The sequence below is a fragment of the Crinia signifera genome, chromosome 3, assembly GCF_055691185.1.
Source record: "Crinia signifera chromosome 3, ASM5569118v1, whole genome shotgun sequence".
NCBI classification, from domain to species: Eukaryota; Metazoa; Chordata; class Amphibia; order Anura; family Myobatrachidae; genus Crinia; species Crinia signifera.
Window position 1 is genome coordinate 325,111,583 of NC_139219.1, and position 18,153 is coordinate 325,129,735.

At 49.9% G+C, this 18,153-nt stretch overlaps 1 protein-coding gene across 2 annotated transcripts in view; it reads right to left on the reverse strand.

The window, feature by feature from the left end:
- Window positions 1-17,901, reverse strand: part of NCOA1 (nuclear receptor coactivator 1) — a 261,684-nt gene extending 243,783 nt beyond the window's left edge. For both annotated transcript variants that reach the window (XM_083178823.1, XM_083178822.1), the window contains exon 1: window positions 17,588-17,901. The gene's annotated coding sequence lies outside the window, so the exon portion shown is untranslated. The remainder of the gene's footprint in view (window positions 1-17,587) is intronic.
- Between the last annotated feature and the right edge of the window lie 252 nt (window positions 17,902-18,153).

The window sequence follows — 18,153 nt, forward strand, 5'->3', positions numbered from 1 at the left end:
TTGCAATGGGCCGCGGTACACTGATACGTCGAAATTCAGGACAATAAAAAATCCCTCATTTTAAATGACTGGAGTCTACTTTGCTGACACAGTGCCGGCATTGGGTGACAGCTTGGGGGGTGCCGGGGGCAGGTAGCAGTTAGGCCTGTGGTGGGAATCAATCCCATGAGTGCTGTGAGGCAGCAATGCTAACCGCTACGCCATCCGTGCTGCCTTGTCCATCAGTCCCTGGGAGCAGAGCTGCAGTTCCCGCTCTGGAACGTTGCGTCACCGAATTGCTCCATGTCAGGACATCCCATTCTATAATGTGGCTTCATTCCCCCCGCGCTCTGTAATGCAGTAACCCCCAATGTTTACCAGGTTGCACAAATGACAGAATTAAAAAGAAATTCCATGCAATAATCACCGGGAAAAGTAAGTCAATAAAATGCCAGTCCCCTTGCCACAATATAATGCTCGGCTTGGCAATCACTGGGTTTAAGTGTCTTGGAACAATTGAGCTTTCTAATGTTCCCACTGTGTAATGTAATCCTGTGTAACCCATATTTACTCACAATGCAGTCACCACTATAGCTGGCTGCCAGCCTGGGCGAGGTATAATCACAGTGCCACTATTTATTATGTACACAAGACAGGTGCCCTGGCATCCAGCGCCAGGGGGGGAGCAGTTCACAATACGTAATAACTGTTTACTTCCAGCTAATTTTAGAGGCGGGCTCGTCTCCTCCGCCAGCGGGAAGCTCATTCTGACTGCACTGCAAGGATTAAGTGAACACCTGGATGGGATGAATTACACGGGGCGGCTTTATAAGCAATGAAATAATATTTGAGATTGTATGACCTTCCTCCTTCACTGGGAACTGCACACTATGGGCCCGATTCAGATCGGATCGCTGTGCTGCCAGTGTTAGGAGCCCAGCGATCAGGCAAACGCCACCGCGCGGGGAGGAGGGGGCAGTCAGATTGGCACAGCTGGGTGGCGGGTCGCGGTAACGCTGTGGTCCGATGGGCATCGCGGCTTGATTGCATCGTTGTGATGCCACCACCAATACTACGATTACAGGCATTGTGAAATGGGGGTGAGGGCCACAAAAAATCGATTCAGGGCAAATCACGTCTTCAGCCGACCAGAACACTACATTTGATTAAGTAAGCGGGCATATTCATTACATAGATTAGGCATGGGGAACCTTTGGCCCGCCAGCTGTTGTTGAACTACAAATCCCAGCATGCCCTGCAACATTTTCAGCATGGCCAAATAGCAGAACTGTAGCAGGGCATGCTGGGATGTGTAGTTCACGACAGCTGGAGGGTTCCCAAAGCCTGACATAGATAATGCAGGAGTTATCACTGGCATCTCCCACTGTCCTCACAGCCCTGACACTTTGCCCATTTTGAGAACAAATTTAGTTTGTTATCACCCAACCCAATTTGCAGAAAGCCAGATACTGTACCTAATTACATTACTGCCTAATTATTGAATAGCCTCTTAACGCCTTTCCAAACACCTATTGCAAAATGCCCCGAGTAGAGAACACAACGGTCCGCGATATCCGATATAAAGTCTGCATCCAGGGATAAGAGTAATGAAGGTGTTTTGTGTTTATTGATCCTTTGTAGAAGATCAATTGTCCTGCGTGTAATATCCCTGACCTGTCATCTTGGGACAAAGTTCACTTGGTCATTATGGATTAATGATCACAGTATGAGAACAACATTATTCACCGCAGAATGCGATGGTACCTACTACAAGGCTATGGAAACACACCAGGCGGGGGCACAGGAGAGAAAGGGAATTACAGTATACAGTAGATGAGTTTTGTAAATCTGTTGGAACGTCTCCCAATGGGTCAGCTCCAGGATACTTAATCCTTTTTTGAAACATCCACACATGTGTCATATAACGGTAACCCATTAATCAGCAGAGTCTCCTCGTACATCCAAGTCGCATCAGTTTGCATCGAAGGCACATTTTTGGCAAGTAAGACACCGACCTTAGAAAATTTTCACGGGACATGTCAAAAGGAGAGGAGGAGCATAGAGTACAGCACCCACGATAGATAGAGCCCAGAGGAGCACCCCAAAGCCCCTCTGCTCACAAAATCATGTGCCCTGTGACTGTGGTTTCCATGGTAGTCCATACTGCTGTGCACATTCATTAACAAATGCTTAAAGAAATAAAGCAAGAGAACATGGGAAATACCCGGACATGCTTAATTATTAATATCTAACAATATTAATGTCTTGTATTACAAATACAGATAACCCTTCTTGTTGCGTGCCTGTATGTAACCCGCCAGCGACCACTGTTACCGTAGAATCATTTTCTATTTCATTGTTTTATAAGGAAGCATACCAGAATAATGGCGGTGTGCTTGTTAATGCATTAATAAAAAAGTTCCTTCACTTTAAGCAAAATCCCCGGTGTAATTGCTGACTAGATTTCACACGTTGGACGAGATGGCGGCGGCAGTCTGTAAATAACCCTTGCGCCCATATGGCGGTGGATAATGAGCGCATCTATACTGCTGCCATTACATGTACGTTGCATACTCGGCATTAAGTACACTACAGTTACTCTCGGAGTACAAAGTGGCTGATAAATGTTCCGGAATCCATGTTAGCTTAGCGTGTTTGGCACTTTTTTAAAGCTTTCAAGAAATTGGAGGATTTCCATTAAGAGAGCCTCTGTTGTCACGAGCCAATGATCTGACAGGAGAGTTTAAAAACCCATTAGGAATCATTACGCCCATCAGCGTTCGGCTGAGTGTTTTATCGGCCTTAATAATGCATCGTATTTGGGTCAGTCTCCCCAGCCGTGCCTGCAGGATCCTTTCACACTCCCTTCTCTTTTATTGGCTAATAAAGCGTTAATATCGCTGGAATTATCTCTTCGCTTCTATAGAGGGATCGGCAAGAAGGAAGGAAATATCCGCTTACCGGCGGCTTCTGCTTACAGCGTGGTGAGATCAGCTCTAGGACTCTGACTTGCTTGAAAGGGATGATTAACATTATGCAAATTACAAAAGCAGGCTCTAGAGGGTGATTCCACCCGCGTGCTCTGCGGCGGCCCATTATAACGCTCGTTTCGCTGCAAATTACAATACAGTATAATAGTTTAAAAGAAAAACAAATAAATGGTAAACACTAATCACCATTCCCGAACAGAGGAGGAAGAAGGCTTTATGGTTTAAATAACGAGTGTTCCGTGCGCCCTAATCTTGTATTAGATCGCAGGCGTTATACTTGCCAAGGGCCCAATTCAGTACTGCTGTACGAGCGCCTTTGGCGGCTATCACAGTCGCTGAGCGGTTCTTATGGGTAGGGAGAGCGGTGGGCGGGCAGGGAGCGTCTGATGGGGAACTGTCAGCGGTTTTTAGGGGCATCCTCATGAGAATTCTGGGCATTCCCCTGGGAACGTAGGCGGACCACTATGCCTGCCAGGGGGCGGGCATCTGACATCACATGACGCCAGTCTTCAGTGGACACCGAAGGAAATAAAAGTCAGTTCAGATCCTGTTGACTTTAATGCATGTCGATTTTTTATCTGTCGACCATATGATGTTGACTGTTTACCTAGGCAATGTTGAACTATAATCCAGAGACCGTGGTTGCTATGGGCAACTGCTCCACACCCCCTAAAGAGCTATCAGGGACTCAGTGGGGTTGGAGAAGGGCGCCCCAACTGTAAATCAAATTTTGTGTTTTATCTTAACTCCCTTAATTTTAACCTAAAATGACATGTTAAAATATAGGTGCTGTTCTCCTTTAAGGTGTCAATCACTGGGGAATGAAATGTTCTTGGTGCTGGCGGGAGAACGTCCGTATATATCACAATGTGACGGGAGCTGAGTGATGGACAGATAATGGGAATACCTCCGCTTGCTCTACTTAACATTCCAATTTAATAAGATCATTTTTCGAGTTGATTGGTTAAAGTTTTTTTTTTTTTTTTTTTAAATGTCCTAAGTAAATGAAAATGTAAACGACTTTTATACACGGATTAACGTAATTTATTTTATTTTTGTTCCCATCGGAGACGACTTACAATGGAATGTGCAGTAATTCTAAGTTACAGCTTTTCCAATCGTAAATAGCTCTCAGCGCGGGCAATTAAAGTTATATGAAGGTGCTTTTAGTGATAATCTATCACTGCACGCGGTGCGCACATCTGGCAGAGATGACGTGGTTAACGGCGATGTATACACTGCATGGACATTATTCAATCAGGAGGGAGAGATGTCAGGAGGGGATATACTGTATATATATGTTGACGTTTCAACTGATATGTATACACTGTCTATTGTCATGTCGACATATTGACCCTTTCAACCTATTGTCTCTGTCAACCATGTCAACCACATGGGGTGGGCCTAGAGTAGACAGACCCTATATTACAGCCCCCCACCTCTACCCCCTGCCCCAACTTTCACTGCACTTGACGTTGTAGACCTACCTGGTTCGGGGCCCCTATGTGCGAGGGCCCCATTACAACGCAATTGCGCACATATAGCCCTAAGCTGAGAGATGAGTGTAAACCGCCAGACTGGTATTTACCTGTTAGCGTACAGGTCTGTAATGTTGTGGGTCATGTGTTATGGTGTATACAGGTATAAGAGATGTATATTCTGTATAGTGACATAGTAACACCCTGGTTACGCATTCTATCGCACTATTGCCACATAGCGTTATCTCATTCCTGACTGCTACAGCTGATGTTATCAGAAGTACAATTATGTATTATGCTTATACTGCTTTGTATACTGTTATCACCTTCATCTATGATAAGGGTTAATTGCATGGACTCCTGCAACTTATATTTGCATATTTGGGAGAGTTTCGGAAACCCCCCTTCACCGATTACCCGGCACCTTTATTTACATGTTGTAAAGACCCAGCTCTCATCCCTAGTGCATACCTAACACATCACCCATACAAGGGTCAACAAGATAGACAGTGAATGATTAATTACTTTTTTTGGGGGGGGGGGGGGGGGGGGGGCGGTCATGGTTTTAATACTTTTGCTTTCCTTGTGGACTAGGCTTGGGAAATAGTAACCTGTGGTGAGCGCAGGCGCCTTCCCAGGCACACACCACCCTCACCTGCCTGGCCACGGACGCAAAATGCTCCACAACAGCCCTTCTTCCCCACGGAGGTATCTCTGTCCTCCCTGAACTTGCCTTGGGACACAAGGACTCCACCTGCCACTGATGCACCGTCCCAATCACCTTCCCCACCTGCCACTGATGCACCGCCCCAGTCACCCTCCCCACCTGCCACTGATGCACCGCCCCAGTCACCCTCCCCACCTGCCACTGATGCACCGCCCCAGTCACCCTCCCCACCTGCCACTGATGCACCGCCCCAGTCACCTCCCCACCTGCCACTGATGCACCGCCCCAGTCACCTCCCCACCTGCCACTGATGCTCCGTCCGAGTCACCTCCCCACCTGCCACTGATGCACCGCCCCAGGCACCTCCCCACCTGCCACTGATGCTCCGTCCGAGTCACCTCCCCACCTGCCACTGATGCACAGCCCCAGTCACCCTCCCCACCTGCCACTGATGCTCCGTCCCAGTCACCTCCCCATCTGCCACTGATGCACCGTCCCAGTCACCTCCCCATCTGCCACTGATGCACCGTCCCAGTCACCCTCCCCACCTGCCACTGATGCACCGCCCCAGTCACCCTCCCCACCTACCACTGATGCACCGCCCCAGTCCCCTTTCCCACCTGCCACTGATGCTCCGTCTCAATCACCCTCCCCACCTGCCACTGATGCACCGCCCCAGTCACCCTCCCCACCTACCACTGATGCACCGCCCCAGTCACCTTCCCCACCTGCCACTGATGCTCCGTCCCAGTCACCCTCCCCACCTGCCACTGATGCACCGTCTCAGTCACCCTCCCCACCTGCCACTGATGCTCCGTCTCAGTCACCCTCCCCACCTGCCACTGATGCACCACCCCAGTCACCTTCCCCACCTGCCACTGATGCTCCGTCTCAGTCACCCTCCCCACCTGCCACTGATGCACCGCCCCAGTCACCCTCCCCACCTACCACTGATGCACCGCCCCAGTCACCTTCCCCACCTGCCACTGATGCTCCGTCCCAGTCACCCTCCCCACCTGCCAGTGATGCACCGCCCCAGTCACCCTCCCCACCTGCCACTGATGCTTCGTCCCAGTCACCCTCCCCACCTGCCAGTGATGCACCGCCCCAGTCACCCTCCCCACCTGCCAGTGATGCACCACCTCAGTCACCCTCCCCACCTACCACTGATGCACCGCCCAAGTCGCTCTCCCCGCCTACCACTGATGCACCGCCCCAGTCACCTTCCCCACCTGCCATTGGTGCACCGCCCCAGTCACCCTCCCCACCTACCACTGATGCACCATCCCAGTCACCCTCCCCACCTGCCACTGATGCACTGCCCCAGTCACCCTCCCCACCTACCATTGATGCACCGCCCCAGTCACCTCCCCATCTGCCACTGATGCACCGCCCAGTCACCCTCCCCACCTGCCACTGATGCACCGTCTCAGGTCACCCTACCCACCTGCCACTGATGCACCACCACGGTCACCTCCCGACCTGCCACTGATGCACCATCCTAGTCACCTCCCCACCTGCCACTGATGCACCGCCCCAGTCACCGTCTCTACCTGCCACTGATGCACCGCCCCAGTCACCCTCCCTATCTGCCACTGATGCACTGCCTCAGTCACCCTCCCTACCTACCACTGAAGCACCGCCCCAGTCACCTCCCCATCAGCCACTGATGCACCGTCCCAGTCACCCTCCCCACCTGCCACTGATGTACCTCCCCAGTCACCTCCCCACCGGCCACTGATGCATCACCCCAGTCACCCTCTCTACCTGCCACTGATGCACCATCCCAGTGACCCTCCCCACCTGCCACTGATCATGCACCGCCCCAGTCACTTGCTCACCTGCCACTTATGCACCGCCCCATTCACCCTCCCCATCTGCCACTGGTTAATCCCGTTTTACACATGGAAGTGCCGGGCCCCCATTGCCACCGCTGTCCCTGCATGTGTTCATTAATATATCCATCCCATAAGAAATTATAATTATCTGGTCAAAAACTCAATAATTGATAAATAGGACCCATGTTCATATCACCACTAGTGAAGAAGTACTACACAGGAGGTGGGTTACAAGTTATGACCAGCAGGTGGTGCTGAGGAGGCCTTCCAATCTCGCCTGCTCTATATTTCTGTACTGGACAAGGTTTTTGTGGTCTTCTCTAGGGTAGGATAGGTACTGGCATGTATGTTCTGTTTATCGGCCTGATTTCAGACCTGCTTGCTAGGCTGCGTGTTTTCGCAAGCTAGCTAGCAGGTTAAACCGATTGCTCGCCGAATTGGCCCCTATATTAGAACAGGTCATATTGTGTTAAAGCAAAACTACACCGACGGCAGAATCCCATCCGGAGCATCTTCTGGGGCTCATACAATCTGGCAAAATTACCTGAAACATTGCATTTAACGGAAGTGTCGTCCAATAGAAATCCCTGATTACTAATTATACATAAAGTCGACATTAACACCAAAAACCGTGAGAAATTCCTGTTGATCTTTTGTCAATGTCGACCTTTAGGTGTTGACTCAATGTCAATCTAGAACCTGTTGAACCTTTGATACACCGCATTAATATCCATGTGGACCAGATGGCCGTGCGTCTCCCGGGAACACAGATCGAATTGTCCAGTCGCCCGGTGGCCGAGTCTGGGACATCTGGCTGTCCTGCATGCACACAGTCTACATAGTTCTGCCCTGGAACCCAGCGTGCCCCCCCCCCCCCTCCTTCCCTCCCTCCCTCCGGACCCCTCGTGTTCTAGGTGACGGTGTGTTTCAGAGGTGCCTGGGGAAGCGGGTGAGAAGGGGTTAATTGTGCGAGAACGTATAGACATGAATAAAGTGCAGAACGCCAGGGATAGAATGAGGTGACGGCGAGGAATAATGATTCTCATTCCACATTCCAGAACAGCGAGTCTCTGGCCTGTACACAGAACATATAGATACATTGTGCCAGGTTCCGGAATAGAGAACAGCGGCAGATACGGACAGATAGAACCTGGAGGTTAGTGCCTGCTATACCCCCACCCACAAATCACTTCCTTTCTTCTCCTGCCCGCCATACTGCCAGTCAGCCACTGCCCCTTTACCTACCCAAGTGTGCCTCTGCTTCCCTTACCTACCCAAGTGCGCCTCTGCCCCTTACCTACCCAAGTCTGCCTCTGCCCCTTACCTACCCAAGTCTGCCTCTGCCCCTTACCTACCCAAGTCTGCCTCTGCCCCTTACCTACCCAAGTGTGCCTCTGCCCCCTTACCTACCCAAGGATGCCTCTGCCCCCTTACCTACCCAAGTGTGCCTCTGCTTCCCTTACCTACCCAAGTCTGCCTCTGCCCCCTTACCTACCCAAGTGTGCCTCTGCTTCCCTTACCTACCCAAGTGCGCCTCTGCTTCCCTTACCTACCCAAGTGCGCCTCTGCCCCCTTACCTACCCAAGTCCGCCTCTGCCCCCCTTACCTACCCAAGTGTGTCTCTGCCCCTTACCTACCCAAGTCCGCCTCTTCCCCCCTTACCTACCCAAGTCTGCCTCTGCCCCCCTTACCTACCCAAGTGTGCCTCTGTCCCTTACCTACCCAAGTCCGCCTCTGCCCCCCTTACCTACCCAAGCGTGCCTCTGCCCTCTTACCTACCCAAGCGTGCCTCTGCCCTCTTACCTACCCAAGCATACCTCTGCCCCCTTACCTACCCAAGCATACCTCTGCCCCCTTACCTACCCAAGTATACCTCTGCCCCCTTACCTACCCAAGTGTGCCTCTGCTCCCTTACCTACCCAAGTGTGTCTCTGCCCCATTACCTACCCAAGTGTGCCTCTGTCCCCTTACCTACCCAAGTGTGCCTCTGCCCCCTTACCTACCCAAGTGTGTCTCTGCCCCCTTACCTACCCAAGTGCGCCTCTGCCCCCTTACCTACCTAAGTGTGCCTCTGCCCCCTTACCTACCCAAGTGTGTCTCTGCCCCCTTACCTACCCAAATGTGCCTCTGCCCCCCTTACCTACCCAAGTGTGCCTCTGCCCCCTTACCTACCCAAGCATACCTCTGCCCCCTTACCTACCCAAGTGTGCCTCTGCCCCCTTACCTACCCAAGTGTGTCTCTGCCCCCTTACCTACCCAAATGTGCCTCTGCCCCCTTACCTACCCAAGCGTACCTCTGCCCCCTTAACTCACACAATTCTAACTCTCTCTGCACATGTTACATCTGCCCCACCTGCAGTGCACATGGTTTTGCCCATTTTCCAAACAAATTTGTACTGTGATCAGATCTGAATAAAGTCCCCAGGAGGGCTTGAAGCTCAATGAACCGGTCACTCCGGATTTCTGAATCCCACTTCTAACGCCAATGATCTGCCCAATACCAACTCTTATTGTGTATTTTCGGGATGTGTGGGACCCCTCTGTTTTTTCCCGGGAGCAGTGAAAGGGCTAGCTGAGTACCTTCACCTCTGCCAGTGGTAGGAGGTGTTGTTTCCGTAAACCCACTGGTAAGAGGGGGGGAGAAACACTGGGCCTAGTAGTTTGACTCTCTTGACGGGGTTCGTAGCCCCCGAAGGATGAGACAGCGAAAGGCTCAGTCTAGTATCCATTCCCAGGGAGCGGAGAAAAGCTGAGACCGAGTAGATTGGTCCAGGTTGGGTAGGGCCCCAGCCTGGGCACAGCGAAAAGCTCAGACTAGTATCTTAACCCTGGGAGCGGAGAAACACTGGGACCGAGTAGATTGCTCTTCCGAGGGGGGTGCAGCCCCTAAGGGAGTCTTTCGAAAAGCCCAGTGGAGTACCCATTCCCATGCCAGGGGCTGGAAAGTACCTGCTGGTGAGACGGAGAAACACTTGGTCGGACGCTGACTGGTGGGCTGCCTGGAGCCCGAGGCTGCACTGTGCCCCCGGGGTAACTCGGGGGTGCCTGATTTGCACTGGTGATGTCCAGCACCATGCACTGAATGGCAATTGCACCGCGCACTTCCCTCTAGGTTAGGCTACACGTCCTTACCTCGTCCTTTTGGATGGGGTAGGACAATTTTTTACACCCCCACCCCGGCCTTCTGGCTAGGGCCTCTTTTTATTTATTTCTTTGATTTGCACTTTTGAGCACTTCACGTTTTTTCGTTAGTTTGTCACGTTTTTTTTTATTTGGGTAGTGCGGCTGTCCCTAACAGGCCTTCCGTTCCCCAAACGTGGCTGGGACTCTTCACCTTTTGGGGAGAGTCCCGGTCCCCTCGAGGGCAACCCCGAGCCGCAAGGCGGAGGGAAGCCTATGCGGGTCTCTCCAAACCTTCGGGTGCGGAGGACCCACCGTCCAAAACCCTTCCGGGGGTGGAGGAAACGCGGGTCTCTCTGAGCTTCGGCGAAGAGGACCCACCGATCCCTTTTTTCCCTTCCTCGGCCTTATGGTTGAGGGGGGTTAGGGGAACCATGGGGCCTTTCTCCTTTGGGAGAGGGCCCACACGTTAGTACGGCTGCCCCCTTTGCACGTGTTTAGGCACAGCACTGGTGGTGGTGGGAGCACACCTCGGGCTCCCTGAGTTTCTTCAAACTCATCATAAACCAGCATGGCTCCTACAGCCCTGTACAAACATGGAAGTGCAATAGCTGGCACACATCCCATGCCAACATTCATTGCTCAATGCTCCTGCTTATAGTGTTCATTCTAGCACCCACTATCTTTGAAAACCCATGCAGTTCCTGTTCCATGCCTGGGGTGTCACTATCTGCTGTGGTGTTTCTAGCACAGGTCTGGTTTGCACATCAGTGCTGATATACAGACCACACTGTGCTAGAAGCACTACAGCAGACAGCGACACCCCAGGGAAGAGGAACTGCATGGGTTTTCAAAGATAACGGGTGCTAGAATTGAACACTATGCTTATCTAATGTGCACTCAAGGATTTTTTTAGGGCAGGGTGCTGACCACCAGGGAGGGCACATTTTTTTCAATTGGGAGGGCACATTTTATATTAGAAATTTACATTAGAAACAAAAACATATATATATATATATATATATATATATATATATATATATATATATATATAAATAAAATTGCACACTGCACTAGGGTTAAGCCCATTAATCATTGTCATACTCTGCTATGCCCATTACATATTCTGTCGTAATGACAATGACACCTTATGGCACACACTGTAATGCCTCTTACACATTACACCACACACCATAATGCCCATTACACATTATGACATACACAGTAATAACCATTACACATGATGGCACACACCGAAAGTTCTCAGCAGCACGTCAGTGTGGTGGGGGGCAGCGTAAGGGCGCACAGTGCCACTGTGCGTACTCTGTTGTACTGAGAGCAGTGCCACTACCTTGGTTCAGGGTGCTTGCTGTAAATCTCAGTATCTGTTGTACTGAGCACAGTTTCACTACCTTGGTTCAGGGTGCTTCCTGTAAATCTCAGTATCTGTTGTACTGAGCGCAGTGCCACTACCTTGGTTCAGGGTGCTGGATGTGAATCTCAGTATCTGTTGTACTGAGCGCAGTGCCACTACCATGGTTCAGGGTGCTTGCTGTAAATCTCAGTTCTGTTGTACTGAGCATAGTGCCACTACCTTGGTTCAGGGTGCTTGCTGTAAATCTCAGTATCTGTTGTACTAAGCGCAGTGCCACTACCTTGGTTCAGGGTGCTTCCTGTAAATCTCAGCATCTGTTGTACTGAACGCAGTGCCACTACCTTGGTTCAGGGTGCTGCCTGTAAATCTCAGTATCTATTCTACTGAGCACAGTTCCACGACCTTGGTTCAGGGTGCTTGCTGTAAATCTCAGTATCTGTTGTAATGAGCGCAGTGCCACTACCTTGGTTCAGGGTGCTGGCTGTAAATCTCAGTATCTGTTGTACTGAGCGCAGTGCCACTACCTTGGTTCAGGGTGCTTGCTGTAAATCTCAGTATCTGTTGTACTGAGCGCAGTGCCACTACCTTGGTTCAGGGTGCTGGCTGTAAATCTCAGTATCTGTTGTAATGAGCGCAGTGCCACTACCTTGGTTCAGGGTGCTTGCTGTAAATCTCAGTATCTATTGTACTGAGCGCAGTGCCACTACCTTGGTTCAGGGTGCTGGCTGTAAATCTCCATATCTATTGTACTAAGCGCAGTGCCACTGCCTTGATTCAGGGTGCTGGCTGTAAATCTCAGTATCTATTGTACTGAGCGCAGTGCCACTACCTTGGTTCAGGGTGCTGGCTGTAAATCTCAGTATCTGTTGTACTGAGCGCAGTGCCACTACCTTGGTTCAGGGTGCTGGTTGTAAATCTCAGTATCTGTTGTACTGAGCGCAGTGCCACTGCCTTGGTTCAGGGTGCTGGCTGTAAATCTCAGTATCTATTGTACTGAGCGCAGTGCCACTACCTTGGTTCAGGGTGCTGGCTGTAAATCTCAGTATCTGTTGTACTGAGCGCAGTGCCACTACCTTGGTTCAGGGTGCTGCCTGTAAATCTCAGTATCTATGTACTGAGCGCAGTGCCACTACCTTGGTTCAGGGTGCTGGCTGTAAATCTCAGTATCTGTTGTACTGAGCGCAGTGCCACTACCTTGGTTCAGGGTGCTTGCTGTAAATCTCAGTATCTGTTGTACTGAGCGCAGTGCCACTACCTTGGTTCAGGGTGCTTCCTGTAAATCTCAGTATCTATTGTACTGAGCACAGTGCCGCTACCTTGGTTCAGGGTGCTGCCTGGAAATCTCAGTATCTATGTACTGAGCGCAGTGCCACTACCTTGGTTCAGGGTGCTGCCTGTAAATCTCAGTATCTTATCTGCACAGCGTTGCTCTCCCCTCTATGTTCAGTGACCGAGGAACCATGAGATTGGGGCGCACACAGCATTCGCAGTACACGGCGACAATCCTCACCTCTCTCCCCGAGTCAGACGGAATAGATGCAGCGACATATTGCGCCCATTCAGGCGCTTTTACGTCCCACCGCCTCCGAGCGTCCCTCATACATCTGCATGATTAAGCTGTGATTTTGTAAATGGTTTTGGATCTTTTCACAACTTGTTATAACCTGATAAACGTGACTGTGAATCTCGCAACTTCCATTATTAGAAATGCTATCGGCTTGTCATCTGGCTGACACGGAGGTAAATCACCCACAGCAATGCTATCGGGGGTAAGATGTATGGAAGCGGGTGAGTAATGAAGCTTTGCGCTTCTAGAGGATGGTCATTTATTGCATTGCACACGCTCTGATTCCAACATGACCAAATAAAGGGCTTTCGTGGGCTCCCTGGCTTCTGTGCTTTCCAGGCAAGCTTTTCCATCATCCAGCAAGCTTCAAAGACCATCAAATGCGACCATCAAATTCCCTTCGCGTCACCCGAGACCCCTGCAGGGCCCCCCCCCCCCCCCCCCCCTCACAGCCTCCTGCTGTGCTGCTCAGACCAGTGACCTCCTCCTCCCTGCACATCTTCCAGGTACAGAGAGGAGGAGGCGGAACCCAGGCCGGGCGGCAGCAGCGTTACTAATCAAATATGGTAATGGATATGCGATTATTAACCATGCAAATGCTGGCGACGCTTACATTTGTTATATAAATTCAAATAAAAAAAATGTTGTGTAAAAAAAACATTGTAATCCCTCTATAAGGTGACATTACAGGTCATTAGGATGAATAAAAATGTCTAGGATGCAATAGAGCAGTGTTTCTCAAAGTCGGTCCTCAGGACCCCACGCAGTGCACGTTTTCCAGGTCACCCGGCAGGTGCACTCATTATTGACACATTTTAAAAAATCCACAGGTGGAGCTAATTATTTCACTTTATTCTGTGAGGAGACCTGCAAACCATGCACTGTGTGGGGTCCCGAGGACCGACTTTGAGAACCTGTGCAATAGAGAAATGATAGCCCCAGGGAATCAGCTACTGTCATTATTAATGACAGTTAGTAGCTAACTGGCTGCTTTGGGCAAATTCTCCACTTTAAAGCCCTGTACACACGCTTAGATTTGCTTTAGATTTGATGTTAGATTTTCTATTAGATTTGGCATTAGATCTGTACTTTTGCATTCGATTCGATTTCGACTTCACAGTGTAGGCACAATGTACTCATTCGATTTACTGGATCGAATTTGAGATTTCCTTGGCTGCACAGTAGATTTTTCTATTCGATTTTGAGAAAACGGGAGCGCGCATCGAATCGAATGCAGATCCAAAGTGTCCTAAAAACCATTCGATGTGGATTCGATTTTGCTTCTATAAGCAAAATCGAATCGAAAACAGGGAAAAATCTAAGCGTGTGTACAGGGCTTATCTCCCACCTACAGTAGGTGTGATGCCCCTCCCCCCGTAGTAACAAATAGGAGAATGGTAGCATCCATAATAGGGTGACAAGTGACACTGCGGTAACCCTGACAACAATCACAGAGACATCCAAGGGTCTGTTCCTGCTAACATGATTATTCCACAGGTGCCATCGATGTGCAAAGGAGTTGTCTGAGTGGTAAAGCGCACGGTGAACTAAGCCTTGGGGGAAGATAAAGTGGAGAGAGATAAGGCCAATAGGCTGCTAGCTCTCATTTTTCAAACAGCCCGAAAAATTACAGCTCGGAGCTAACTGGCATGTACCCTATCATTCTCCACGTTATCTCTTGTCCAAGTCTTTTAAAATAGGTCCCTAACTGTAACCTGCCAGTTAGGAGCTGATTGCAACCAACATCGCAAGGATGGCACAAGCCTCTCAATGGATTGGAATTTACTCTTTGGGTAAACGAATGAAGACGCCTGACAATGAGGATTATTTATTATTATTACCTCTCTGGGAAAATCATCAATTGCAATTTTTAGTTTAAAAAAAACTAAATTTGTTGACACGGTGGAGCAATGTTCAGTCCTTCCCTCCCCCCTCCCCCGCGACAAGTTTGCAGTAAGAACTTAAAAATTCAGTTTGGAAAAAATGTGAATTAAATAATAATAATAATAATACATAGAATATTGCTTTTAATGCATCTCTCCCTGTGGGTACCAGCCAGCTGGATTAGGCAATTGCAGGACAGCTACGGTATCTGTGATATATTGCCTCCCTCATGCGTGGCTTGTGGGTGCGTCACAGAATGCCCCCTGTAACCGCTATGGGGGTGATAATATGCACCAGGTGTGGCTGTCATAAATAGGTAAAAGCCCTAAATCCAGTTGTAGGGCCCCAAGCGTTTGACAAACAGACCCCTATGTCTGGCCGATCACATAACATTATTATCTCCAGATTTCATTATCTCTAGGTGAGTTTAACCCCAAACATTTCACCACCAACGTATAGATACAGGATGCCCCATTGTGTTCTATATACACCCATACAGATGTTCAGCTCTTCAGCCCAGTCCTTCCTGCCCAGTTACACCTGCCCTGGTGCAAAAACACTCTCCAAACTCCTACACAGTACACAACACAGGGCACAGTATCACATGCACACAAATAACACATTGTGCACAACACAATGCAGGACACAGTATCACATGCACACAAGTAACACACTGTGCACAACACAACACAGGATACAGTATCACATGCACACAAATAACACACTGTGCACAACACAATGCAGTGCACAGTATCACATGCACACAAGTAACACACTGTGCAAAACACAACACAGGATACAGTATCACATGCACATAAATAACACACTGTACACAACACAACACAGGATACAGTACCATATGCACACAAATAACACACTGTGCACAACACAATGCAGGACACAGTATCACATGCACACAAGTAACACACTGTACACAACACAATGCAGGGCACAGTATGACATGCACACAAATAACACACTGTGCACAACACAACACAGGATACAGTATCACATGCACACAAATAACACACTGTACACAACACAATGCAGGATACAGTATCACATGCACACAAATTACACACTGTACACAACACAATGCAGGTCACAGTATCACATGCACACAAGTAACACACTGTACACAACACAATGCAGGACACAGTACCATATGCACACAAATAACACACTGTACACAACACAATACAGGACGCACTATAACAACACACTGTCCCATTCTTGTGGAGATCTAGGCTTGTGACTTGTGCTTGCAGCAGAATAGGAATGTAAAAGAGATTATATATTATAGCCCCCTTACAGTAACGTGTACAGTACAGGGGTACAGTACAATGTACATTACAGGACTGCAGTGTACAGTACAGGGGTACAGTGTACATTACAGGGGTACAGTGTACAGTACAGGGGTGCAGTGTACAGTACAGGGGTGCAGTGTACAGTACAGGGGTGCAGTGTACAGTACAGGGGTGCAGTACAGGGGTACAGTGTACAGTACATGGGTACAGTGTACAGTACAGGGGTACAGTGTACAGTACAGGGGTGCAGTGTACAGTACATGGGTGCAGTACAGGGGTACAGTGTACAGTACAGGGGTACAGTGTACAGTACAGGGGTACAGTACAGTGTACAGTACAGGGGTACAGTACAGTGTACAGTACAGGGGTGCAGTGTACAGTACAGGGGTGCAGTGTACAGTACAGGGGTGCAGTGTACAGTACAGAGGTACAGTGTACAGTACAGAGGTACAGTACAGGGGTGCAGTGTACAGTACAGGGGTACAGTGTACAATACAGGGGTACAGTGTACAATACAGGGGTGCAGTGTACAGTGGTACAGTGTACAGTACAGGGGTGCAGTACAGGGGTGCAGTGTACAGTACAGGGGTGCAGTGTACAATACAGGGGTACAGTTTACAGTACAGGGGTACAGTGTACAGTACAGGGGTGCAGTGTACAGTACAGGGGTGCAGTGTACAGTACAGGGGTGCAGTGTACAGTACAGGGGTACAGTGTACATTACAGGGGTACAGTGTACAGTACAGGGGTGCAGTGTACAGTACAGGGCTGCTTGTACAATACAGGGGTACAGTGTACAGTACATGGCTGCAGTGTACAGTACAGGGGTAAAGTACAGGGCTGCAGTGTACAGTACAGGGTGTGCAGTGTACAGTACAGGGGTGCAGTAACACAGGGGTACAGTACAGGGGTAGAGTGTACAGTACAGGGCTGCAGTGTACAGTACAGGGGTGCTGTGTACAGTACAGGGGTGCTGTGTACAGTACAGGGCTGCTGTGTACAGTACAGGGCTGCTGTGTACAGTACAGGGGTGCTGTGTACAGTACAGGGGTGCTGTGTACAGTACAGGGCTTCTGTGTCATTTGGAGGTCGCCCTGCAGCACGTGTGGGCATGCCTCCTGCATGGTGCCACCATCCCCATTACAATCACTTATACATCCCGCTGCTGAGCAATACAACTTTTACAGCACAGGGATGCAACACAGAGGCATGCAGATTGCAGAAGGCAGGGTGCTGGGCACAAGAGCTTGCAATCTTGTGGCATGTGCTTGGGGAGGCATCACACCAAGCTGGATGGATGCAAGTTAACCATGAATGATGTAGCCATGCACTGACTGTTACCCCCCACTCACCCCCATACACTGCCCCCAGTAGGGTCTCACCTGCAGATGCCCAGGTGATCAGATCTGTGCTCCTCTGCTTGCCATCCCCGGTGCCCAGACAGTCAGTCCTCAGTGGTGGCGTCTAGGATGCATGCACTTAGTAGCCAGCCTGGCTCTGCAGACCTGGCACGCTGCAGCTGCCCAGAAGGGGGGTTTGTATTGCAATGTCTCCTCGGTGCCCCCCTGCACTTAATGCATCCCCATACAGTATATTATATCTGTGTGTTCCCGGATCAGATGCACCCCAGTCTCCCCCAGCTCCTGCACCCCACGCGTCTCCCTGTACCCGACCGTCTGTGTTTATCTGTAATCCTAGGTTTGTGTCTGTGTGATCCTCATGGGTTTCTGTATGTCTGTCTGGGTGTCTGATCCTCTGCCGCCCCCTATAGGCCATACTGTGTGTCTAGACTCTGTACAGTCTATTTACAGAGTCTGCTGCTCCTGTGCATTGGTAACATGGCCCTGAGGGTGCTGTGTGTGTGTGTGTGTGTGTGTGTCAGTCCCTCTGCCACATGCCAGGAATGGGCCTCTCTGGGGCAGATGTACTAAGGCTAGGTGAGAGATAA